Source organism: Parasteatoda tepidariorum, chromosome 8 (genome assembly GCF_043381705.1).
Source record: "Parasteatoda tepidariorum isolate YZ-2023 chromosome 8, CAS_Ptep_4.0, whole genome shotgun sequence".
Lineage (NCBI taxonomy): Eukaryota > Metazoa > Arthropoda > Arachnida > Araneae > Theridiidae > Parasteatoda > Parasteatoda tepidariorum.
In genome coordinates, this window is record NC_092211.1 from 6,543,224 (window position 1) to 6,571,198 (window position 27,975).

The 27,975-nt window shown below is 30.0% G+C and overlaps 1 protein-coding gene and 1 long non-coding RNA gene across 4 annotated transcripts in view; one reads left to right on the plus strand and one right to left on the minus strand.

The window, feature by feature from the left end:
- LOC107450264 (polyribonucleotide nucleotidyltransferase 1, mitochondrial-like) overlaps nt 1–9,212 on the minus strand; it is a 29,353-nt gene extending 20,141 nt beyond the window's left edge. Inside the window, exons 1-4 of one of the 3 annotated variants that reach the window (XM_071184258.1) lie at nt 8,323–9,212; nt 6,804–6,945; nt 5,612–5,723; nt 1,354–1,389 (exon numbers count right to left, since the gene is read on the minus strand). The gene's annotated coding sequence lies outside the window, so the exon portion shown is untranslated. Of the gene's footprint in view, nt 1–1,353; nt 1,390–5,611; nt 5,724–6,803; nt 7,483–8,322 lie in introns of those variants that run through there. The other 2 variants (XM_071184259.1, XM_071184260.1) reach the window with 2 other exon arrangements.
- Nucleotides 9,213–13,887: 4,675 nt separating this feature from the next.
- Nucleotides 13,888–26,244, plus strand: LOC110282487 (uncharacterized). Its single transcript, XR_006225874.2, has 4 exons — nt 13,888–14,131; nt 18,395–18,525; nt 21,805–21,908; nt 23,568–26,244. It is a non-coding gene; the product is annotated as an uncharacterized lncRNA (long non-coding RNA).
- Nucleotides 26,245–27,975: the final 1,731 nt, after the last annotated feature.

Sequence of the window (27,975 nt, forward strand, 5' to 3'; positions counted from 1 at the left end):
CGAAGTTGTGGCTACAAAATAAAATGTTTCATTTGTTTTTTTTTTTATATAATCATGAAAATAAATAAAACTATTTCAGGATGACAATAAATCCCCTACTTTTTTCCAGGCAGATTTTTCTGTTTTCTAATAACCAGGGGCATAAATTTTTCACTAATGCCTTATTATTATATTTAAAATAAATTAAAACAGCACTCATATGTGCTATTAAATTCAAAATAAACAATTATTTTTTAAAAAAATTCAAAAGACTAATTTTTTGGCAAAAATATTGTTACATGTGCATACATATATATATATATATATATAATGTAATTNCCACCTGCAACATCAAATTAACAACAGTAATAATTTATTTAAGAGATGAATTTATAATATGCCTGCATTAATGCTCAAAATATCAGGATCATTAATACAATCTAATGTTAATAGATTACATGATATCTGTAAAAAAAGTTATAATAATAATGATTGTACATGAAAAAGAAAGTAGAATAATCACAAAACATTTCTTTAAAAATCAGCTGTCTGCTTAGATTTTTAAAATTAAAGTAAAGAAAATAAAAGACAGTCATAGGGTACATAGTTTTTTTTCTTTCCAAAAAAGAATTCCAAAATTTTTAACAGACTGATATCTGGCATGTCAACCAAAGAATTAAAAACATTGATAAAAACAACTTATGAAAGATATATAAACAACTTATCAAGCACAAGTAATAAAATTTGCATATTTTATACATTTAAAAAAGTTTTCCTTCTTCTTTTCACTTGGATATATTTTATGCTTTTATTATTTTTAATACAATATTTCTTGAATATAAAAACTCTGAATTATTTATTTTCAATAAACGTGCAAAAATTTGAATCTTTTAGATAAAGTTAGCAAAAAAAAATATACATCTAGATACAAAGCAGTATAATATTGCTTAATCAATATAATAAATCCAAAACTATATAAGCATTCTGTAAAATAATATAAATTACTAATGCTATAAAGATCATTTTAAAAGTATAGTTTGCATCTATTAATTTTTTAAAAGGAGAGTTTAACCGAGGAAATAAGAGTAAAAATTTTAAAATGCAAAAGGATTTTTTTTTTGCCTCTACTCCACTTGAAATAATGTACTAAAGGAACATAGTGAAAGGTTCATAAAATTATTTTTCCTTGTATTTATATTAATTCATTAATTGGGACATATATAAAACATTTTCTCTTGAATATAAACTGCAATTCATAGAAAAGAAAAAGCACTTGATGCTTCATGAAATGAATAATTTAACTGTCATCATTTTATTCTGGAGTTTACAGTGAAAATATAATTTGTACAAATAAACTAGAAAAGAAAGAATCACTTGCGCTTCAAGGGAAAAGTGGCCGGATAGATCTGTCTAAAAAAAAAAATGTAAGAATTACAATTTAAATACAGAATAAGTCCGTCACATTAATAACGTTGTAGCAATTCAAAATAGAAGATGATATATTGCTCACACAAATTTAATGTTCACATTACATTAAAGCAGACAAAAAGATGTGTTTTAAAGGAAAATCCTTCAGAGAAAAGTGACTTGATGGATATGTCTAAAAAACTTTTTTAAAATATTATTAAAACACAATTAAAGACCCCATAATAGTAGGTTGAGAGGGGGGGTACATTTCAACATGGGGCACCTTTCAAAAGCTAGAATTTCTGCCTTCTAATATTGCTTAATGATTTTCTAATATGCCAGCTAATAAGATTTAATTTTGCATAACTGTTAACATTTAGTTTTAAACACTTTTTACCACTGTTGTGTTACTTTGTAGAACATGTTTCAACATTCCAAAAGTAAAAAGACAGTTCTGATTTTAAAACTGCTTATCTACCAGTAATCTTTTAATACGGTAGGTGATATTTATTCATCTACTAGTTTATTTAATTCTGCTTCTAACTGTATTATTTATTAGTAATAAGTCTTTTTCTAAAGTGGTTAATAATACTTTAACCAAAATATCTCTACCAGGGGCAAATTTCCACAGAGTTTAAGGGGCATATTTTAACCGTGTTAAAAGGTGCTCTGGGCTTATTATTCTTTTGTTAAGTAATCTTGCAGAAGTCATTAGTCTGCCAAAAGCCCATTAGTTACGGCTGTTACATTTAAAATACTCAACTCTTTCTGTAAGGCATTATTCTAAATTTTTTGAAAAACATGTGAATGCGTTCAAGGAAGCATGATTATAAAAATTTCTTCAATTATATTAATTTTTTTTAAAAGCTTAAAATCAAGATTCAGTTAGTTGCATTGTTACTGAAAATAGAATTTATTAACAAGAAATTCACTAAAAGAGTCAATAAAATAATTATTTTAAAATGTCACAAAAATATTCAAGAAAATTTGATTTAGAATAAAAATAATTTAATTTTAAGAAAATTGAAAAGTTTACGATTTAACATTATATTCTCAATTACGGTCTAACTTACAGACAAGTTCAACTACTTGCCTATGATTACGCAAAGAGTCTCAACTTTAAAATTCCAAGTAGCTGGGACAAAAATTAAACATCTGGAATTGGCTGGGTTAAAGGTTTTATGAAGCGTCACCCACAGCTTACTTTAAGAAAGCCGGAAAACACCATATTCGCAAGAGCTTCAGCTAATTTTTCAACAATTATGAGAGAGCTCTTACTTCTGGTCATTTTACAGTTAATCAAATATATAACTTGGATAAAAGTGGAGTTTTAACAGTTGTTCCAGCTCCGAATGTTGTTACCAAGCTAGGAGCTTGTCAGGTGGGGCAGGTAGTTTCTGGAGAGCGAGGAAGCATGATAATCAATGCTTTAAGAAACACTGTTCCTCCTTGTTTTTCCGAGAGCAAGGTTCCATGACTCTGTTATTTGGGGCATCACCAGGGAGTTTAAGTTTAGTCAATAGTCTCAAAAGTGACTGGACTACTCTTTCCTAAGCATATTAAAAAGCATACATTCAACAGAAAATAAAATACTTTTGGTGATAGACAATCTTAACAGTCACTGTGCTGTTAGCTAAGGATAATGGTATTGGGCTAGTTACCCTTCCTCTGCATTGTTTTCATCATCTCCAGCCTTTGGAGTCATATTCAAATCAAAATTGAGAGTATGATTGGATGGTATTGAATCCAGGTAAGACTAATAGCATACATAACTTGGCTGCAATAGCTGGAGTTTCCTTGTCTTCTGGATTGGTTCAAAATTACAAGGCTACGGAGTTGAACATTAGTAGTCATAAACCCAAAATTGGGTCGGCTGTTCAAGGACAGATGAAATAAAAATAAAATAGCAAATACTGCATGCACTTTAACATTTACAAGCAAAAACATCACTGCAGGTTTCCAAAAAACTGGAATCTGGCCCTTTTCACGTTTAATTTTACTGATGAAGACTTTGAACCTTCTTCTGTAACAGTTTCACAAGCTTCAATTAATTCTAGTGAAACTCTTCGTGTGGATCAAATCGTTGAAGAAAGGTGTAAAATAGATAGTCTTCTAAGTACTAGCAAAGGAAATCATAATTTTTGTACACCAACAAGGTCAACTGAAAGTAAACCTAATGAGCCTAGGTTAATAGCACCTGTAGATGTGAGACCTTACCCTAAATCTATTACCATGGCTAAAAAAAAAGAGGTAGGAAAAAGGGAAAGTCCCAAATATTGACTGTAACACCTAAGAAAAATCGGATTCAAGAAGAAACTATTCCAAGATTGGAAACGAAGAGGAAATCAAACTCAAATGAAATTAAGCTCAAGTTAAAACCATCAAAAAAATTATTATTTGTTGAATCTTCTGAAAGTGAGTGGGCAGATGGCATTTCTTTACACACTGAATCAGAATGGAAAGATTTTTTGATGCCTTCCACTACAGATAATGAAGAACAGATGGATTTTAAGATAACTGATGATACAATAATAGAGGTTAATAACTTTGCTCTTGTTGAGTTTTGTGGAAAGAAAAAAAAAGTTCTATTTATAGGAAAAATGTAAGAGATAGAAGAAGACAGCTATAAAGTGAATTTTATGAGAAAGAAGGAAGATTCGTGGAAATTTTATTTTCCAGAAAAAGAGGATATTAGAAGTATAAAAAGAAATAACATTAAAATGAAACTGCCTCTACCAAGTTTAAGCGGCGAAACAGCTTGAGCTGTATTTTTCATGACATTCTCGGCAAACTTTGATTTAATTAAAGACAAAATAATGTAGAAAAAACTTAAATCAATCCAGTATGTTTAGTCATAAAGTAATAAAAATAATAAATTAAGTTAATTTTCCAAAATGTATGATATTGTTACGTTCTCTTCGATTGTTGAAAAGTGCCCTACCATCTGTTGAAAACTGCCCCTTATGAGGGGTAGATTTCAACAAAATACTAGTTCACTAAATATGAGAAATTAGGTATTTTGTTTTTGGCTTAGACCTTTGGAAAAAATTGAGAGGTTACCTCAAATATCAATTTCGTAAATAAAAATTAGAACTTAGAATTTGAAAGCAATAAAACATCTCAAATAATTCTTTAGCAAAAAATTTTGAAAGGTGCCCCCCGCTCCCCTACATGAAATTGCCTCTTACTGTCATTATAAGCAAATGCACAAACTTAATGTTAAAATTGTATTGAAGAAAATATGTGTTTTAAGGGGAAAATGACTGGATGGATCTGTCTAAAAATAAAATTTTACACACGGCAATTAAAATACAGTTATAATAGTAATTAATAAAAGAAGGTTATCTTTTTGTATGCGTGTTGTTAGAAGCAAATACACAAATTTAATGTTAAATTCGTAATAACAAAAGCTTAAAGATGAAATAAGCATCCCCATTGTCTTTTATTTCGAGACCGCTATTATTTTTTAAAATTAAAAATGCATATCTAGCTTTGACTTTTACTGACCATTTTTACTGACAAAATGTTGATTGAATGACCTAACTCTGTATCAAATAAATTTAATATTTATGAATTTAGAAATATTTATGACAAGAATGTTAAAAAAAATAAAAAATCAAATCTTTACAACTTTTTGCAAGATGCATAAAATGTAATTCAGTGCAAAACTTTTAATAACATAAATAATAGCAACATGAAAAAATAGCAACATAATTTAAGCTGCAAATCAGTAATACTATATCATGGTAAGGTCTTGACAATCCTCAGCAATTTATATTCAGAGATTCTCCACAAAAGAAAAAAATATGACTAACAATAACTACTAATGGTTAATAACTATAAATTAAAATTACTTAATTATATTACAAAAGTTTACAGTGGACAAACAATGAATGCCTTGAATAACTTTTGATTTGATGGTAAGATTTGTGTGTGATACACTGCAATATTCATATTTTAAACTGATCACTTAAAATATACATATTACAGGGATGAGAGTAGTCAGAAAGTAAAAAAGAGGAAATCCAAAAATATTTATATAGACATATNCCCTGATATTAGTTAAACATTTATTAAAAAATTAAAAACAAAAATCTATTTCTATAAAGGTTTCAAATGAGTAATTTCATATGCATAATTTTACAAAAAAAAAATGGTTGAAAGATAATTTATAAAAAGTAAATAAATAAAATGGTAAAAAAAATATTAAGAATAATAGTATTACCAATAACTCTACTAGTTAGCATTTCTTTGTCAGTTTCACCAAATTCTCTTCGCTTCTGAGTCATTGGTATTGGTATATGACCAGCTGCAGTCGCTTTTTGACGAAAATCTACCTATCAAAAAACTCATCATTAAAAACATTGCCTTATCATTAAAAACAGGGAAATATTATCAAGATTAATCAGACTTAATTTGTTTTACGCCAAGTGGCACACGAACAATAACTGTATTCTTAAGAAAAAAACAAACATTGAAACATATTTACAAAAAGTTTTAGCGGAATAGAATTGGTAGGACTGTTCAGTTAGTCACAAAAACCAAGTAATTGGCAATTACTTTTTAATATTAGAAGCAAAAAAAAGAAAAAAAACTGAAAATCCTTAAGGATACTCCAACAAAATTTTTCATTTAATCATAAAATTAAGAAAAAGCTTTATAAAGATTTTTAATATATTTATTTTTTTAAAAAAAAGCTTAAAAAATAAATTCAAATATTTTTACGTCATTTTTAAATAAAATAAGCATTTTTTCAAAGCTTTTAAAAGTAAGTAAAAAAATTTCTTTTAAAAATCTGAAAATCCATAAGGAATTTTCCAACAAAATTTTTCATTTAATCATAAAATTCAGAATTAAGTATTAAGCTTTATAAAGATTTTTAATATTTTTTTTTAAAAAAATGAAAAGCTTAAACAAATATATTTATTTATCATATTTAAATGAATTCACTCCTGTAAAAAATAAAGAAATACATTCAAACATCTTTAGATACATATTTTGAAAAGATTTAATACAGTAATAGTGTTTCGCAGCAATATGAATTTTGAGGATTCACTAAGCTTGAAAAACAAAATAAATAGCAATTGCATTTTAATAAAATACTTAAATAAAAATAAAAGCTAATTGATGAAAGTGACAGTTTTTAATAAAAAGACAATTTACAAAACCCACAAAACTTACTATCGTAAATTTTTTCTTACATTCAAATTTAAGAATAATCAAATTAACAAAAAAGAAAACAAACATAGTGAAAATAATAATTTTTATTTTTTTTCACAGTTTGTAAAAGAAAGAGTTGTGAATAAACTGAGATTAACTACTTAGTATAAATAAAGTGAATACACTGTAGATCACAATACATACCATTCTGTGTCTAGTACAGACAATACAGTCTTATTCCAGTAAGAAATACTCACTGTAAGCGGAACAAAAGAAGACACTGAAGATTTTTTGGGGTCACAAACAGCAGTAGCCATAACAGATGCTTCTCCTAACTTAGCAACACAGCAGCCTCCAGTTATCTTTGCAATTTTACGAATAGAAAATTTATTTGGTTCTCTAAGATAAAAAAAAATATAACAATCGTATTTTTTATAACAAATGCAATGAAATTGTTATAAAATCGTCATGTATCAAACATATTAAAAATAGTGATAGTGCAAATTCAAAACTCGTATGACACAACAACATCATATTAAACATCCATACGAAAAAAGCCAAAACAAATGACAAAAATTCGATGAAATTGTCACGAATCAAACGCTTCAAAAAAGTGATAACTCAAGTTCAAAATGCACCTTTCGTAATAACATATTAAATACATCTGAATTTGAAAAATCATATGGAAATGATTCGAAAAAAATAATTAATTAAAGACAGAACAAGATTTATTTCCGGCGAAAAAACAATCAGAAAAGCATGTGAATTTACCAAAAAATTGGCGCAAATAGGTTTATTTTTTCCACCCTTTAATATATCGTGACACATATTCAAACTCATTAGGCATGCGGGAATGATTTTTGTTATTGATAGGGCAAACGGGGTGTCCCGTCTCGCAAACACTGTCGCGAATTAACCTTGTGATTGTAAACATAAATTTTTTAATCAGTTTTTAAAACAGAAATAAAAATGCTTGCCACAATCCTTGTAAATGTCTCTAAAAATATAAGGTGAATTATTTCAATTTAAAAGAAGAAAATATATGCTTTTTTACATTATATATATATGCCCACTTTCTCCCTTTTCTCTTTACACTGTAGCTTGTCTTAAAATTAATACTTTTACAACAAAAACAAATTTTTTAAAATATCAAAAGAAATCCTATCCTCGGTTTAAGAAGTGGTGTTCTCATTATAATTTATTATAGACTATTTTAACTGTTTTTTTTTTATTTTTTTTATCAGTGCAAGTATGCTAATTGAGCTGTTTCTATGAAGGGTGTTAAAGTATTTAGTTTTACATTATGAAATCAAACAACTACTTTTATTCACGTTTTTATAGCATTTCTTATTAAATTTTTAGAAAATAATCAAAAACTAAATAAATTTGCATTTTCATATTTTAGACTGGGACAAGAATGTACAATGGAGAAAGAAATTCAAGGGGTAAAAAATACTTCCTGTTTTAATTCTTATGAAATTTTGTTTTAATTATAATTTGTTTTGTTCATATATGTTTCTTAAATCAACATTTAGGGCTGATATAATTCTGGTAGAAATGTTGCAATTAAAAATACAAAAGACAATTTTCTACAACTTTAAGACAATTCAAGAGGGAAAAACTATTGTGCCTTTTCTTTTAAAATTCAGATTCCTTCTTTAAAATTGAGTAAAGGACGTCGCTTTCCGTTTCACCGTCATTGTTTGTAGATACAAGATTGTTCTATGAATGAAACAACGAGAAGTTCATAAACTAAAGAAAAATTGAAGTTCTTACCTTCCAATGTCAACTTGAATCAGTTCTTATGAAGCATTATTCCATTTACGACGTCGGAAAACATTGTAACTTTTTAAGACTTCATTTCTTACAGCTTGAAATTTTGCAACTAAACAAGAGGCCATCTTAATGATTTCACTAAGAGAAGTAGTGTTTATAATTTTAGGAAAAGAAAGTTTACTAATTTATAGCGAACAAATCACTTTGAAAAGTAAACATTAAATAGAAATAAATATGTATTTCGCAGTTTAAATTTCCTAACTTCATCTTCAAATAATATGGTTTTAATTGAATATTTCTGCCCTACATGACTCCTTACAAAAAATAATACATATTTTGATGGCTGGCGGGCTTAATGATAATACCTTATTTGATTGGCTGATACCATCATTGTTTTCATCGTTATCATATTCGGCATTTCTATTCCTTGCTTGGCTAAAAGAATCATCCCAGAATTTGCTTCTTTCGTCGTCCTTTGTCCCGCTGTGTCCCGAGACAAAGCTGTATCAAAAATTTATACAGCTTATATTTACAATCAAAAACCGTCCCGCAGTGGACTGATCGTTAAGACACGGTTCTAAGCAGATCACTGAAATCAAGCATCACTGGCTTCGGTCAGTGTGCGGGTGGGTGACCACTTGGATCAGTCTGCGGAGGGACCGAGGGTGTGCGGTATTGGTCCTCGTTAAACTGTTCTACCATAAAGGGCTCGACTTCACCATCGACAGAGGGGAGTACCATACCCTCTGCAGAGAATCGAATTTGTGATGGGTTGTCTTCGATCATCCTCAGGGATGATTCCGAGACCGTCGCCAATAGCCCATTAAGCAGCACTAGTGCGACGTAAATGAACTACAACTAGAACTATTTCTGCTTCATAGTGTTCAAATTTCTTGTTGATCTTAAAGAAAAAAAACTTATGTATACGTCGGGAATGGGCAAAGTACCTCTCTAAATAATTTTCCAAAACTTAACACTTTACTACCATTGAATATTTACATTCACATGCCCGACCGTCTATGAAAGGGTAACATGCCCCAGGCAATATAATTTTACACCACTGTAGTAGTTCTTTCTAGTGCGACGTAAGTGAACTACAACAACAAGAACATAATCGTGTGGGTGGAGGAATTAGTAGTTTCTTTGTCTCTTGTTCTTTAACATTTTCTAAAAGTGTACGGATAAATTAGAGAGTTTGGAAATTAGAAAATTTACATCCCAGTGTCATTTTCTTAACATTTATTATAAGAAATTTTCTGTCAATTATATNTCCCAGCAGATCACCGAAGTCAAGCATCACTGGCTTCGGTCAGTGTGCGGGTGGGTGACCACTTGGATCAGACTGCGGAGGGACCGAGGGTGTGCGGTATTGGTCCTCGTTAAACTGTTCTACCGTAAAGGGCTCGACTTCGCCATCGACAGAGGGGAGTACCATCCCTTCTACAGAGAATCGAATTTGTGATGGCATGTCTTCTATCATCTTCAGGGTTGTTTCCAAGACTGTCGCCAATAGCCCATTGTGCAGCACTAGTGCGACGTAAATGAACTATAACTACTTCTGTTTCATAGTGTTCAAATTTCTTGTTGGTCTTAAAGAAAAAAAACTTATGTACACATCGGGAATGGGCAAAGTACCTCTCTAAATAATTTTCCAAAACCTAACAATTTACTCCAATTGAATATTTACATTCATATGCCCGACCGTCTATGGAAGGGTAACATGCCCCAGGCAGTATAATTTTACGCCACTGTAGTAGTTCTCTCTAGCGTAAGTGAACTACAACAACAAGAACATAATCGTCCTTTAATATTAATATCTTGTCTTTATGAGGGGATGTGGGTGGTGGAATTAGTAGTTTCTTTGTCTCTTGTTCTTTAACATTTTCTACAAGTGTACGGAAATAAGAGAGTTTGGAAATTAGAAAATTTATATCCTTGTGTCATTTTCTTAACATTTATTATAAGAAATTTTCTGTCAATTATATATATATATATATATATTCAATTATTCATTGTGATTTATGAGTAATCGCATCTAATATTTATTTTGGAGAATTAAACCATAAAAAAATAAGAATTTTTCTTCTCTCTTAATAGGACAGTCATAAGCTTTGAAATATAAACTATTTAAAACTAATTGAAAGAAATTTTTCAAGTTTAATTATTTCAATCACCAAATGAAAATGTTATTAATAAGGGAAGCCATTAACTTATTTTTTTTTTCAGGAAAGGGGGAAAAATTCCAATTTTGTCGAAAGAAATTTCTAATTTGATTAATTATTTTGTTGTTAACGTATTCAGAATATGATAATTTTTCCTCCACTATATTACGGTTTTATTTACTTTATACTTAATTATTCTAGGCAATGAGCCACGATTGGTCTGTTGTTAAGCAACCGATCTGTTGGGAAGAACTAAGGTTCGATTCACCGCAGCGTCTTCAAACCGCAAGGGGCCTCCCTGGCCGAGCGGTATCGCCGGTCCAAGCGCTCTGTTAAGCGTGGAGGTAGCGGGTTCGAATCCCGCCGTAACCCTGGATGTATTCTTTGTGATGTCTTTCTCTGAATTGTTCTATCTGTATTTTCTACTTGACAATGACTTATAAGCCTATATTGAGCACACAAGTCAGCAAATGTATGTAATTTCAATTAAATCAATCAAACCGCAATTGTCTGGAAAGTAAAAGGGGCCCACTCGATATTCAGCCCACATTACTCCAATTAGACCGTTGGTCGCGAAATTGTGGAACTAAATCTTAATGAACCCCTGGTCAGCAATGGGTTGCTATGGAAATGCTTTATTTGTATTCCATACAATAAATAATGAACCAATTATAAATAAAAATTTAAAAAAAAGAAAAAAGAAATTAATTCGCAGCTGGCATGAAAACGTAATTTTGTAATATCCCCCGAATCGAATAAAAAATCATTTGTCAATCATAAAATCTATTTGAATATCAAATAAAATAACATATTCTATCATACTTCAAAATGAAAATATAGTTTAAGTGGCTAAAAAAAATAATTATAAAATTAGGTGAAATTATTTAAAATAAATTTATTTGCTGAATTTAATAAGAGAACAATAATTAAGTAGACACAGATATAATTAACATGACCTTATTCCCAAATTTTCGCAGCAATAAATAATATAAGACTAGCATATAAAGAGATGAAATAAAAATCATTATTTTATAAAACCTTTAATTATTCAATGTTTGAATTAATTCTTTTAATAAAAGGATTAATTCAAGACCTTTCAGGCTTTGAAAGGTCTCTCCCCCCCTCCCCATTTAACACGAAGTTTCCACCAGGTCAGACTTTTTAATATTTTCTTTTTCAATCACAAGAAGGCTTCTGCACCGCTCGTAATCAATCGCTATCCCCGGAAAAAGTTACTTTTGTGCGTTCTTCTCACTATTTTCTCCTAGATTTCATTTAAAACCCCAATTTTTATGCTTTAATATTCTAATTATATTAACCGATTTTTATTGTTCACCAATCCTTTACCATTTAATGACTCCGAATAAAAAGGAAGTAGTAAGAAGATATAAACAAAGAATCGCAAGAAACTGAAAAAGAATGAAAACTTCATTTGCCTCAAAAATTCTCGAGCGTATCATCTCATTCTCTAACAATCTCCATAATCCATCCATGAAAATATTTCTAAGTGCAAAAAACTTCCGAATTTTTTCTAAGTATTAACAGTTTCAGAAATTTACAAGTTTGGCCAACTTCAAAATGTGTCTAAGTACAAAAAACATTAAATATTTCTAATTACAAAAAACTTCAGAGTTTTTCTAAGTCAAAGATATTACTAAGTCTAAAATCCCCAAAAATATTTCTAAGTGCAAACAGCATCAGAAATTTTCAATGTTCAAAGAGTTTAAAAATATTACTAAGTCTGAAATCCCTCAAAATATTTCTAAGAAGCATATCTGACCTTAACAGTCCCTAGTCAAATTATTAGGCGAACTATAAGAATCTATGAAAAATCTTAGATATCAGATAATACTTAGATATCAGACAATACAGGTTTATTGTTTTTAAGCTGCTGAAACCGGTTTGCACTTGCTTACATTCGTGTATCAATGGGTAAACATTGTAATGCAGTACGTTAAAAATAAATACAAATAGGAAGTATATGAAAAATCTCCTGAATAAAAACCCATTACATGTGTGTTTAAATATAATAGTATTACGTATAAACTCGCGCTAAACATTTCATTATTGAAAAACTACAGTGTGTCGAATAATTTTGTCTAATCATTATATTATACTAATATAATATCTGATATAATAAATGTTCTACATTTATATAATATGTCGTCCAATGTATGCAATCATCGAATTTATATCGTCCAATTTATTTAATTGATACACGAACGTAAATAACTGCAAACCGGTTTCAGCCGCGTAAAAACAGTAGAGCTGTATAGAGTATCACCTGATAATTGAGATTGTACACAGAATTTTACAGTGCGCCTAATAATTTGGCCAAGGACTGTAATTTACTGTTTAAAATACTCCTAAGTAGTGGTAAAAAAGTTTTGTTAATTCTAATTCATTATTATACTATATTTGCTGGTAAAATATTTTCTGAAATTTGTTGTGAATTCTTACTAAAACTGCAACAAATTACCACAATACCGGTATTACCAAAAAGATTCATCTGACAATTTTCTACGATTCCCCTAAACGAATTTCCCATTCCCCATTCATTTTGCTTCTTATCACGTGGCTTATTCCAAATAATAGGTATTACCAATATTAATTTAGCATTGATATCATCAAAATGAACGTGTATATCTTTTACACTTTATAACCCTTTGACTCCAAAATGTTATGGAACATTTTTTACAAGCCATTTAAAATTTAGTCATTTTCTTGGTGCACTTGCGTCGGAGTCATGAAAACCGGATCGATTGATAAAATTTAGCCTCAATAAAAACGACCCTTACTGATGTAATTATGTATAAAAACAAATTTACCAATCGTGATTGATAAGGGAGCCTGGTTGGTAGGGATCTGGGCCTATGTCCAAGAGTTTGTGGGTTCGATCCCTGGCCGGCCGAAGACGTGTTGTAAATGGTGCCTGATGCACGTTAAATATGTCGAGTCGCAATGTTCCTATAATAAATCAATACGTCTGGGGTATTGATCCAGTAGAACTTACCTTGTCTTCCACAATTGCAAGGCAACGGAGGTGAACATTAGTATCTAGTTGTAAGCCCAAAATTGGTTCGGCTGTTAAACGTCAGTTATAAAATAAAATCATGATTGAAGGAGCCTCCCAATGAGGTGATCCGGGTTTGAATTCCGCATCCGCCTTGCACCGAAAACAGGGGTGAAGTAAAATATCCTTAGAGGTAGACGAATCACGGGTTAGAGTCCCGTTGCAGTCAGGCTAATTGTGGGAGGTTTTCGTGGTCTTTCCTATCCCTATAAGTCAAATGCGGGTTAGTTCCATCAAAAAGTCCTCCACGACGGCAAACTTCTCCCAATACTTAATCCAGGAATTCCCTTGTCTTCTGGGTTGGGTTCAAAATGACAAGGCTACANAATAAGACCGAAATTAATGTGCAAAATGAGTTTGTATTGCTCCAGTTGTTAAGGGTGGTGTTTTGCTTCCAGTTTCGTAGTCTGACTTTCCATTGGTTTGTAGGAGTTTAATAACTTGAAACGTTATATTTGTGAGATATTATTGTGAGCTCATGTTTTTTACAAGAATAGTAGATCCATTTGAACGAGTCGTTAGATTCCTCGTCAGCTACTCAATCTTTCACCAGTCTTCTCCATTTTGTCGAAAGGTAAGTAAAATTTCAAATTGCAAGATTTGATTTTTAAAATCAGAAAACTTAGTTTTGTGTTTTAAAACTTTGAATAACATTGAATGTTAATTTTGTTCCTTTGATATATATGTGTTTTAATGTACAGCGAAAGTTTGCTAACAAATTCAAACCTGTATAAGAAAGCTATCTTTATTATTTTCTTTCATAACAAAATTATACTAGTTTTTACAATTGTCAGTCGTAATTTGATTATGATATTTAACTAATGTTATTATGAGCTTTGTTACGGAAACTTTTATCTGATAAAGGCTTCTACAGAATTTTTTTAAATTATTAAAGATATCTTGTTTTAAAATTTTAATATTTTATTGACTTATATGCGGATTTTGGATGTGTATTTATTATAATTTTAAACATGTGCAATTTTGATTTTCAAGTTTCTCAGGCTTTGAAAATTTTTAATTTTGAACCTTGTATCTTCATTCGGAAACTTTAATGATCAATTCTAAGTTTTAAGAGACGAAAGTTTCGGAAGTAGTTATCTTGCTTGTAAATCTTTTTAGTATATATCTTTTGGTAATTTTAATGCTAAACTAATCCGTACAAAATCATAAAGTTGACATTTAAGAAGAAAAAAAATTTTTTACATTGAAGTTTTGTAATTTATTTGAAACTGACTATGCATAATTAAATAAAAATTTAAATTCACTTAAGATATTAAGTTAACTTAATTCAGTGCTTTTTAAAAAAATTTTGAAAGAGTTTAATGTTAACATGACCAAAAAATTTGGTAAAATTTAAATTCTGTCTCAAGTAAACTACTTTATTTGGTTTCCTCAGGTAGTTTAATTTTTAAATTATTAGGTGAATACTTCAAGCTTTATTTTAATGAGTGTTTTAAAATTTTAGTTGTTGTATTATGGTTAAGAGTGATTTTTCTAGTTCTATACTAGAGCTAAATAAACTAGAACCCTTTATGTAAAAATAAAACCTCTTCCATACAAATTTTATTATCTCTAGAACATTAGAATTATTAAGGCTACAATGGGCTCCCAAAATCATGAAAATCACTCGAAAAATCTATTTTCTTATTTTGAACTTTTTTATATTAAGTTGTATAAAAAAGCATATTATTAAAATCTTAAAATTTGTAAAACATTTGATACTATTAGTGTTATTTCGCTTTTTATTACAAGAACTTGTTATTGCTTGCGAGTGTTTTTGTTTCTCAAAGCAAACATTTTGCATCAAACTGGAAATTGAAATAGTTCCATGCGCTATCATTTTGATGACTATTCCGAGAAACTTTTTTTGAGAGTCTCTAGATAAATGATTAAAAACTTGTAGAGAAACAAATTCAAAATAAGGTGCCACAACATATTTCAGTCATTCTAATGTTCCAAAACGTTCATAGAGGGACGATTTTAAATTTTTTTGTTGACGAAACTTGCTAGTTTTACTCTGTGTGGAAATTAGTAAAAAAATTATCAATTTTTTCCCTAAAATTTGAAGAAACGTGTAACTAGTTCAAATTAACAAATAATCTTTTCCTATTTAAACTTCAAAACAAATCTAAAATTTTTTTGAAAAATTTAAATTTTTCATCTTACGGCATGAATTGTGTATCAGATTTTTTTTAATGTTCTTTCTAAATGTAAACAATCTTCGTGCAAGTTACAGCAGTGTAACACTATTTTTTAAGAAACTTATGAAGAGTTCACTGTAGCCTTAACTTTAAGAATTGATGTTGCTCCATTGCTTAAATTTTATCGGCATCAAAGATCAAGATTTTTAGAAGTTCTGTAACTGCTCTGAAAGCACTCGTTTTGATATTTTTAGAACTTTTATGAGGAACACTTATAGTGGACTGGAAACGTTTGTCGGTGAACAAATTCCTGATCTTTTTAGGCCTAGTTTAAAACGTTTCGCAATTAATATGCAGTTTTTAAAACTTTTGTAAGAACTGGATGAATCAAAGTGTAACTAAACATTTTTCAATTAGATTCCTGTATTTTGCAAGCTTTGATTTTGGAATGCTACCCTCAAAGCATGGCGATCTTTTTTTTTTGTAATCTGTATTTTAATGAATCTGCATCCTTTTGAGAATGCTATACCGCTGAAGGTGTTCACCTACGTAAGTAATATAAAAAGTATGGGAAATAAAGAGGTAACGTTAGGAGCTTTCAATATGCAAATTATGGCAGGGTTGTGCAAGATTATCATATCTTAGAGTTCTTGCAGAAAAATGTCTCTTTTGAAGAAAAATTACTTTTCTACTGAAATGTTTACTCGTAATATTTGAATCATGCGATTGGATCATCACTTTTTGACGCGCTCCATTTACGACGATTGTATTGTAAATCGATGTAATGTCCTGATTGTATTTTCGGCAGTTATTGGTTTTCGCGTTGATTTTAAATATCCCGATATATTTTAAACAATATGGAAAATTCGAATCGTGCATTCGAGTGTTTACTTATCAAAGCAATAAATCTATATAGTTTTTGGCAGTTATTGATTTCTTAGTTTTTAAATCCGATATTTTTACGAGAAATTTATTACAACAACGTAATCTTGAAACGAAACAGGCATTTGAGGAGCAGGATTCCCGTAATTTCGTCTTTTTTTTTCGGCAATTACTACTACGGATTTCGTGATTTTTAATATTTTTTATTGTAATAATTGTTTACAAAATTCGAAGTAGGAAATAATTTGTATGCCCGCCCCACAAAATGCGAGAATATCACCCATAATATTAGAATAATTATGTTTTTATTAAAAAATTAGTTTTTGGTAAACACAGTATTTTTGTTATTTTAAATGAGTAACATATGTTTGTTATGATTAAAAGTATCTTGCAGAAAGATATTGGTGCTAGAGACTTTTGTCGCAGATAGCTCTAAAAATTCTAAGACAAGGTTTGAATGTTTTAAAAAAATATCCGAAGCTTCATGATTTACTTTAATTCACCTTTCTCTAAGCTAAGATGATCAGATGTTCCTCAAAGAATGAGTCTTGTACTCAAATTTCAACACCTCTAAAATTATAAAGAACAGAACGTTCTCAAATTTTAATGTCTTTGAATTGTTCGAAAACATTTCAGTTTTTTTACATGCAGCGAAATATTAAATATACGAATGTTTTACTAAACAAGATAATTTTGTCTAGAGAGTACTAACGTAAAGTACCATGCCAAAACTTATGGAAACTCTATAATCGTCTGAAATTTTATCAACAAAAATAAACTAAAATATCATGTCTTCGTTTTACAAGTGTTAGCAAATGAGGAATATCTAATGATATAAAGCTTGATGAAGAATTTTCTTAATCTGGTATTTTTAAAAATTAGTTTTTTGGCAGAAGCATTTTCCACAAATAAAGGGTCGTCCACGAATTTTAAAGTTTGAGGGAGCTCTGTTAGATTGTCATCAAATCATAGTTTTGCCATGAAGCCTTTCCACCTCCCTATAGCAATATCTTAAAATGCCTCTTTTTTACAACATCGTGGATTCACTTTCGATAATAAATATTAAACACTCGTTTACACTCATTAAAGAATGAGAAAATAATACATAGCTTTATTGCGAATTGCAAAATTCTTATATTTCACCACTTGGCAAAATCTTTCCAAACAATCGTATGGATTGGTAATTTTGCATCTGCTTAATCCATATGAGGATCTGATTCTTTGTGTTATGCGTGAATTAAACAACGTGTACAAATAAAAGTACTGAAATGGATGTAATATGCTACATGGAAACCATGAAGCTGATCGCCAACATGCAAGATTCTGGTACGCGTAGGTCACAGACCATAGAGTTGAAATACTATAACTCTATGTCACAGACATCCCATACTATATATCAAATACGAATTTGCGATTATGAGCGATATGTATCTATTACTATAATATCGCGACCATTATCTAGTTATAATAGTATCGTGAATAGTACACGCGACAATTATTGACGTGAGTGTTAAACTTAATAAACTGAAATAATAATCCAATGCAAAAATTTAAATTCTAAAAAATATCATGGTAAGATGTTAAACATAAATATCTTAGGAACACAAAAAAATTTCACTCTTAGGGAACTAGTTCTTATTGGCGAAAGAATCTGTCAACTCGTGGTGCCTATTACCGATAAGTACCCGTAATAACTTTCCGCTGTATCTAAACAGTGTGCTAAACTCCCTAATTAAATGCTTTTGATTTTAAGTCAGTCATAAGTTGCTTCGATAAATGTTTGGGACAGGGTTTAATAAACTGTTTACTTTCAGCTCTGACAGTAGTCTAATTCAAGAAATTCATGTACAGACCTCTTAAACAGAACATCCCGTAGTTGGATGGAAGATTCGAACAAACACCAATTTGGAATCTAAGTGTAAAAACTTCTAAGATTTTACAGCCGGTAAGTATATAGTGGTAAACTACTAAATTTTAACTCTTTATTAATTATCTAAAGTAATTAAAGATTCATTTCCTGAAAGTTGTACGGTCAAATGTAGGTTTATTTATAATACAGTTCCCATATTAGTATGAGCATTTTATCGAGTAATCAATACATTTCAGTAAATGGTTGGCACCGTTGTGGCTCAGAGGCATTCGCCTCGCGATAACGTGACCCCAGGTTCGAATCCTAGTGGTGGCTGGTTGATATGAATTCCTTTCCAGACTAGCTCGTACCAGTCCTGAAGTAAAATATTCTCATCGTGGGTTAGTTCCATCATAAAGTCCTCCATGAAGGCAAATTTCTCCCAGCACTTGATCTAGGAGTTCCATTGTCTTCTGGGTTGGGTTCAAAATTAAAAGATTAGAGTTGAGGGTTGATAGTCGTGAATTTTGTATTGGGGCTGCTGTTTAACTGCGGTTATAAGATAAAATCAGTCAGACAAAAGTTTCCATTGTCGTTGCATTTATACTATCAGGAAAACGAAATTGGTAGAGGATCCATTGATCTTCCTATTTTGCATCCTTAAGCCATTTACTTGTAATAAGTTTTCCACTTTCTTATTCTTTTTGGGTTTCTAAATTAAAGGTTAAAAACTAATATTACCTTAGGCTGTATAAAGATCTTACTCTGCGTCGAAACTTAACAGTGTTTATGTGCACTATAACTCAGTTAAATGATTCCTTCTAAGATGAATTTATTGATCAGCTTTATGCACAATGTGGTACATCATCATCAAGTGAGTTTGCTAAACGAAACTTGTTTGGTAAACGGAAATATTAAATTACGTTTACGAACTCATCTAATTAGAACATAGCTTTAATTTTAAATATTTTTAAAAATTATTTTCGATCAAAATTATGTTTACTTATGTATCTAAGTGTTTAGTGTATCTAATGTCTAATGTTACTTATGTATCTAAATGTCTAAGTGTTTAGGCGTGAAAAGCGCAAAAACATTTTCAATACATGCATGTGAATAATTTAAATTTTTGTAGAAAACTTAATACCAGCACTGCAAAATAATTCAAAGAGAGAAGTAGGGCAAAAAGCACTGACACACTGTATGTAAATTTTCGTTACCGTAAAATTTTATAGAGCAAAATCTATACAGTCCCGTATAGATTTTGCTCTATAAAATTGTATCTATACAGTGCCGTAAACTATAAGACGCACTATAATATTCTATATAAAATTTTAATTATCAGTTGACTATACAGCTTTATTGTTTTTACGCTACTAAAACCGATTGGGTGCTTCTTTATATTCTTGTATCAGTTGGTTAAATTATACTATATGTAAATTCGACGATTAACTAAATTAGACTATATATTATATAAATATAGAATATTTATTATTGGTATTAGTGTATAATGATAATGAGCCAAATAATTAGACGCAAGGTTGTGTTCTTATAATGACATGTTTTGCACAAGTTTATAGGCAATGCTTTTATAGTTAAATATACATGTAATGAATCTTTAACCAAGGGATTTATAAGTACCTCCTACTTGTATTTATTTTTTAACGTATTGCTTTACAATGTTAACCAATTGATACACGAACGTAAACAAGTTTAAACCGGTTTCCGCCGCCTAAAAACAATGCTGTATAGGATAATTAAGATTTTACATAGAGTATTATAGTGCGTCTCTTAATTTGGTAAGGGACTGGAGCTTATTTTTTTATACAGAAAGATTTACTGTAAAATCACTAAAAACTCTAACCTACGGTTAAAATTTCTACGATAAAGGTATTTTATTTACCGCCCAGTAGTTTTTACTGTAATTTTATCTGGAATTGAAGACAAACTATTCGAAGTATAGTAGTTTGTGGGTGAGTTGGTGATAGCTCTAGTAATATAATGGAAAATTATAATAATGAGTATTTCAGCTAAGCTCAATTTTTACTTTTTATTTAGTAAAATGCAATTTCTAGGATTACGAAAAGTTTCTAAAAGTGATTAGTTATAACGGTGTGTTCGGGCTCATTCAGGTTTAGTGTGTAGTAAAGAATTTGTAATTTGCTGACGGTTTTCTTAAATTCGGCCATAATTGAAGACATTAAGTGGAAGGTATCCAACATGCGGGCTTAGAAATAATTTATACAATGAGGAAACAACTTAAGCTACTAAATGAATTTTTACGAACAAGTTAGTGGTTCGAGAGGCATCAAATTGGGTCTTATTTCGCGAAGTTTAATATTAAACTTTAAACATTTTTAAGGATTTGGATTCTTCATCATGTAGCCGTAGTAGACTTTAAGAAAAATTTATAAATTTCCTATCTTAATACTGGTTATTTGAATGAAAAGATGTGCAAATGTCGACATTTTTAATTTCGTTTTAATGACAAAATCAAAGCTTGAATATAATTCAAGTTTATAAGAATTTCTAAAGAAAGATGTTTGATACCATGTAGCGTGTTTAAAAAAAAAGTTAAATTATTAAGAGCTTTAAACTTTTGATCTCCCGCTTTTTTTTCTCAGATTTTTTTTTCAGCCGCTAAAACTTTTAGGGGGATATTTATTCGCTTGCACCAACTTTTCCGCATTTTGAGCTTTCAATTCTTTGTTCATCGAAGAGGTTACGTTTGTTTCTGAGAAAGTTCATTTGTATCAAGTTTATCTAACTTAAAGCGCAAATTAGCGTATTTAAGTGAAATCGCTTGAACCATAAAATTGAAACTGCGATACGAAACAATCTAGACTCTAAATAAATTTAAAGCTTTAATTTTTCTTTTGCTAGGAAATTTAAATATTCAATGATTATTTTAATGGGGAAAATTAATTCTTAATACTATTCTAGTTTATTTCCAAAAATTGCTCCATATTGTGTTTTTGAAAATTATTAAACGCTTACAAAACATTTCAGAAAATATTTTTGGTTTACTATCGTGTCCTTTACAGAAGATTTTGTAATTAAAAAAACGTCGGTAACCTTATTCTAGATATAGATCAAGATGCGAAGTCAAGAAAATGGGTATTTAAGAAAGAGCATTTGATTCTATTTTAAAAACTAAACTTATGACAATTTTTTTAAACTAATAGATCCTAATTAGTATTGCGTTGCACCCATTATCTTGCATCAGTATTTTTTTAAATTGAGGCTTTTTTGTAAAGCTTAAAAGTAAACAATAGTTTTTAGAAGGTTGCCATTGAGTGCTATGATGTTATAACAGTACATATTTATAATAGTTTAGTATAGTATATTTAGTTTTGGCAGTCACTTTTTATCTTTTAGAATTCCGAATAAGAAGACATCACCAGGAAAGTTACATCTTCTAATTACCTAACCATCCCGAAGTCCGGAACTTTTCCCCGTGATAATGCCTAGTGTTTATAAAAGTGAGTATGTATTTCTCGTTAAACACTAAACATAGCAACACTTAATGTATACCTATTTCTTCAAATGAGCGGACTTTATGTTTCTTGATTGAAGGTATGATACATGGATATCAGGAAGGAGATAAACTGAAAAGAAAAAATTTATTAAAATTAAACAAAACTGTATTTTGCGAATTTTATGTATTACAAACACTGAGAATAAGAATTTTTAATTCATTACTCAACACATTTTTTACGAATACAGGATGTTTCCATTGTACATTTCCCGCGAGCATATTTCTTCTAATTGTTATTATTTCTATAATTGCTATAATTATACGAAATATAATTCTTATAATTAATATTTGTTCTTCTAAGAACTTGTGATGTCTTGTTTCGATATTTTTCTGTTAGCAGGTAGAAATGAAGTAAAGCTATCCAAAATAAAATATAAGCTACTTGCCAAAACATGTAGTTTTTGTCACTTTTTTCTGAAACAAAAATGCCAATCTGAAATTTTAGGTATTTTCTTGATATTTGAATTCAGTTATTCTGATTGAATTCTCTACACAAGTCTTTGCAGCAAATGTGCAACTCATCCAATGCAATACGTTGAACGCGTATTACGCTGTAATTTCTGTTCCGGTAACCTTTTTAAAGCAATAAATTATTCTCTCCGTCAAATGACCGGTTGTGGTAGAAGTAGGTATATGACACATATTATTCGAAACAAAAAAAATACAAAAAAGTGGAATATTAACTGTATATAATTGTTAGAAAAATTCATGAAGTCAAATGCGCAGAAAAGATAAGATGTTAAGCGCATTTTCTATGGCAAAGTTCTTAAACTGCCATTTGACCGGTTATGGTAGTGTTAAGGTATGGTAGTGTTAATGTTAATTGTCACATTTTAACACTGAAAAAAAGAAACTTGAGCTGTGTTCCTTTTTGGCTGTCCATCGTAAAAGCTGTACATATAAAATTCTGTGCACGGCACAATTCCCGCTAATCTTTATGGAAAACTCCCTGAATGTGAATGACCCCCGTTCACCTTATAACTATGTTTTAGTTTCCACGCATTCGTTTTAAAAGCGGAGGGCAGTCTTATTTTCAGACTTTCGCAAACAGGAGCAGCTGTAGCGAGAAGAAATTTGAACAACGCAAGATCTTCCTCCTTACAAGTGTTTTAAAACATTCCATTCCTTACAGGATTTCTTACGGAAAATTTTCTTCCTTCAGATTAATTTGTTAAATTGTGGGCTCAGATTGAGAGTGGCAAAAATGTGAGAAATTTTGATGCTTAACAACTTTGTCAAATATTTTTGCAAAATATATTTGAATTGAACCAAACTTATTTTTATTGTATTATGTTTTTAAGTTTGTTACTTATATTTAAATTTTCACACTGGTCTATATTTTGAAACTAAAAATCAAAGCGACTTAAAACTGTAGACGCGATTTGCGCAATGCTTATGGTGGTTTAAATTTTCGTAACTATTAGGACAACCCCACACCAAAAATTTTAGATACCCTGCTCCAAATAAAACTCATGGTTATGAAATTATCAAAAAGTGCTAAACATTAAGGTGATCTTAATAAAAGGTGCTAATTCTACTTAGAAAACTGAAATGTATTTTATTTAGCAATCTATTTTTGTTCCTAATGTTTCTTTTATTTCAGGTATTAAAAAAAGTCTCTACATTATTCTGCTAGAACTGTCTATATCAATCCAGTCTACTCAAGATGACCCTAGTGACGTCTCCCATCCTTTCATTCAGAAGCATGCTCAGATTTTTGTTTCCCAGTAGTTTGATACTTCACTTCTTATTATCAGAGCCAGCAATCTCCTGCCCTGAAGATATGACCATTGTGACATCACCATCCTTTCATTCGGGAAAAGGTTATGTTCTTGAGATTTTTGTTTTCCAGTAATTTTACCCTTATGTAAAGTCTTCCTGGTTTCAGAAATATGTGTCAATTTAGAACTGGCCCAATCAATATAAATTAAAAACCTGTATAAACATGCTACTCAAACTTATCAGAATATTTTGTATCATATTATCTCAATTTTTAATGGTTCTAAACTTAGTTATCAAATTAAGTATAGCAACTTTTTTATTCCTAACAGAACAATTAAACTCATTAAGTAGTGTAAAACCTATACGTCGTTAATTATTCTTTCTAGATTTCTTAATTTTTCTATATTTAAATATTTTCCATACAAATCAATGTTGAACTCTGAACGACTACTTTGTACTCTGTTTATTTTAAAACAAAATTTAAAATCTCTTAAATATTAATATCATTAACTTATGTTAATCATGAAATTATTAGAGTAAATTTTTGCTGTAAATTCAAACCTTAAAATTCTTTCTCAGTAAAATTGTTTTAAATGCTTAACCCTGAAACCTATATAAAATTAAACAAGATTTATTATCGTATGGTTAAACTTTTTAAATTCGAAATAAATTTTATACGCCCTCTTAAACCAAATCTCATAGCTGCTGCAACTTTTAGTTTACATTTAGAAAGTAAACTCAACCAAAACTTTTATTTTCCCTTCGATTAAACCTTTTTTGATTTATTGGTGTCAGTTTTCTCTACATTTCATGGATCTAGAGTTGTTGGGAACCTTTGTCTTAATGAAACAACGTATTGAATCTAACTTTGTTTGCCTGTAACAGTAAAGGTTAACGTTGGGTCAGGAAGAGAAGAAAAATTTATTCCCAAAATTATTATCTCAACTTAAATTGATAAAATGGCCCTTATAAACGGTTCAACTAAAACAAATGTGGTATATAAATTTCAAAATGGAACACTTAAATTGCGAGTTGTTTTGCCTGTTGCATTATGATTATACAATAATTAGGGATCTAACCGTTCTGATTTTGTTAAATTAGACATTCAATAGTACTTGACAGACAGTAGACATTCTTAAAAATTTGTATTCGTACTTGTATAACTAAATTGTTTTAGAGTGAGTCATAAAATTATCCTTACATAAAAGCGTTTAGCAAGGAAAGGAGAATGTACATTTTTGCATTCAAACTGCATAACTGAGAGTAAAATTTGAAAGTGCATAGAACTTGTACGTTATAAATTTTTTAAGGAGTATGAAAATTACGATTATCTCAGTTTCTTTTCACTAGAGTAGTTAAATCATTTTAGTTTTTTACTGAATTTGATTTTTTCAATTTTTCTAGAGTCCTAAAGTTTGCAGAGGTGAAAATATTGTCCGTTAAATCAGTCTTAAAATTTTTACATTACACTAGATTTCCGAATCATTTATTTGATAAGTTTTTACAAATAGTTATCGTGAATATTTCTAATCAAACTGATATTTAATCCGGATAAATTTTTTACTAGAAAAAAATAGTTTAATCTTATACTCTGAGACAAATACTTTCTTTTGTAGCGAAATTCCTCAAAACATTATCCACTATTGCCTACACTTAGTATAGAAAAAAGAACTAGATACAATAGAGTAAAGTGTTATTTGCAAAATATGATTTTAAGATTTAGATATATCTAGCTTTATGATTAATCATAATATAATTTTATTAGATATAGCTATAATTAGGTATAGATATATTTTAGTTAAGATTTAAATTTACATTACATAGAATGAATAGATTTCTAGTTTCCTAATTAAAATATCCATGGAAAAAGTTTTAAATAAGTTGATGCTTTATTAAGGAATTTCGCCACTATAACAGTTTCTTACTAATCTATAACACCTTGACTAAACCTCTAATGAAACTTGGCTCACAGTTATAAGATTTCACTAGCGTAAGAGATTCAAAATAAAACTCTTTATATTATGAAACTACATTTTTCACACAATTATAAAACTTTTGCCTGAAGAAAATAAGGACAACTTAGTTTTCTAGTAAAAAGGTTAAGCAACTTAGCCGTTTCGAAAAATCTGATTTCAATTATCTTGGTGGTTATAATATTGTGAGTAGTGTTTCATAAGCATAATTTTAAAAATAAACTGCTTTGTAAATTTCTTCTGATATAATAGATTGCAAATTACTTTAAAATATAAATGACTTTTTAAACATTTCTAAAACACCACTTATTGAAAGTAAAATTTGAATTAAATCATCTACCTGACAGAATATTGTCTGTCAGAAATTGTTTAAATGTGTCTCAAACTAACGGCGAAGCGTGACTTCTTCGATTTCCGAAATTTTTAATTTTGCGTTCCCTAAATCTGAGATTAAAACAGTTCGAATAAAATTCAAAAGACTCGTTTAAAATTTTGTCTGAACTTTCCATCAAACGAAAAATATATATTGTTCGTACCTTTTTTATATGTAGAACAGATTTTTATACTAAATAAATGATCCAGTAATATGAATTTTCGATAGTGAAATCATTCATCGGATTGTTCTATTCAGCGTATACTTCGGAATCAATGATAATAAAGTCATTATTGCGCATTCACTTTTTCATAGGCTTTATATACCGTCACATTTTTTAAACAATGCATTGCAAAGGAACCTTTTTGGCATGCTTGTGTGTCATGAAAAATTGCATTAAATGAGATTTTTTGTTTCTTTCAATATCTNATTGTTTTATTTAGCGTATACTTCGGAATCAAATATAGTAAAGCCATTATTGCGCATTNTACTTCGGAATCAATTATAGTAAAGTCATTATTGCGCATTCACTTTTTTCATAGGCTTTATATACCGTCACATTTTTTAAACAATGCATTGCAAAGGAAACCTTTTGGCATGCTTGTGTGTCATGAAAAATTGCATTAAATGAGATTTTTTGTTTCTTTCAATATCTAAAGGGATAAAACAGAAGTTAATAAAAGATTTAAAAAAATTCTGCTGCCACGACTGACTTTTTACTAGTTACAGCATAGCATTTAAAGAAAAGTAGTTTCTTTCATGTCATTATATTCAGTCAGTTTTTAAAGACACTTTTATATATTAAAGTAAAATTTTCTGACGGGTCAGAAAAACAATATAAACTTTTTGAGGTGTATAATTGAAAATAGCATTTCTGCAGGAGCTTCGTTTTAATCACTGCACGAGATCAAACATTACGCTGCACATACTGAGTAGTTTCATTTTTTTATTTTATTCAAGCGTTATTTTATCTTTTTCCGATTTGGCGGGTAATTGTTTTTTTTTCTGTAGAATTTCCTCTCGATTTTTAATTTAATAATCTTTGCTGTATGTTAGCTTTATTTTATAACCTGCAGGCCTCATTCTGAGTAGAAGACTCTCCGTGTTTAAATTCCGCAGGTCTTGTCATTTTCACCTCAACCCAGGAAACGTGGGAAATATTGTGTAAAGCATTAGCCTGAATGGAAAGCATTTTGATGGAACTACCCAGCATTTGCGTTACGTGGAGAGGAGAACCTTTTACGGTTAGCCCGACGGCAAAAGAGTTCTAAATCATTCTCTCAGTCTACAACTAAGATTTTACTCTAGCACAGCAGTCGGTTAAGTCAATGATATATATATTTTTTACTGAAATATTCAGTTTTGAGCATTAAGTTGAAAAAAAGATTCTTCGGATGTCATGGTGACCGGGTTTTAACTGTTCATGGTGACTGTCTGACTACTTAACTTCGTATTAAAATAGCAGAATTTTTAAAATCTGAGAGTGATATGCATTATTCGAAAAAATGAAATCCGCGAAAACGTAACTAGTTCATCCGCAATGGAACGATAAGCCACGTGACACTTTTGTAAGTCGCGAACATAGTATTTTTAAACCACTTACGTTCGAACCCTATTGCGAGAAGAGATTCACCGAAAGCAGGTTAGGGGGGAGCGTTGCTCAAACAGCAAAAAAGCGTGCACGCATGGATCGGAAATTTCGAAACTGCTGGGGGAATGAGGGACACGAAGGGGGAGTGGTAGACGGCCGTTCTGCTTTCTCTTTGTGTTTCCTCATTCTTTCAGCCGTTTCGGGACTCTTCAGTTCATTCGTGCAAGCCTTCTGCTGTGGAACAATGTCCTTATACTGTGTAAGAATGCTGACGGTTATTCTCAGTACTTGCAATATCTTAGCATGAGTGCACATTTAGAACCGTCATTTGTTTATCGATATTTGGCATGTT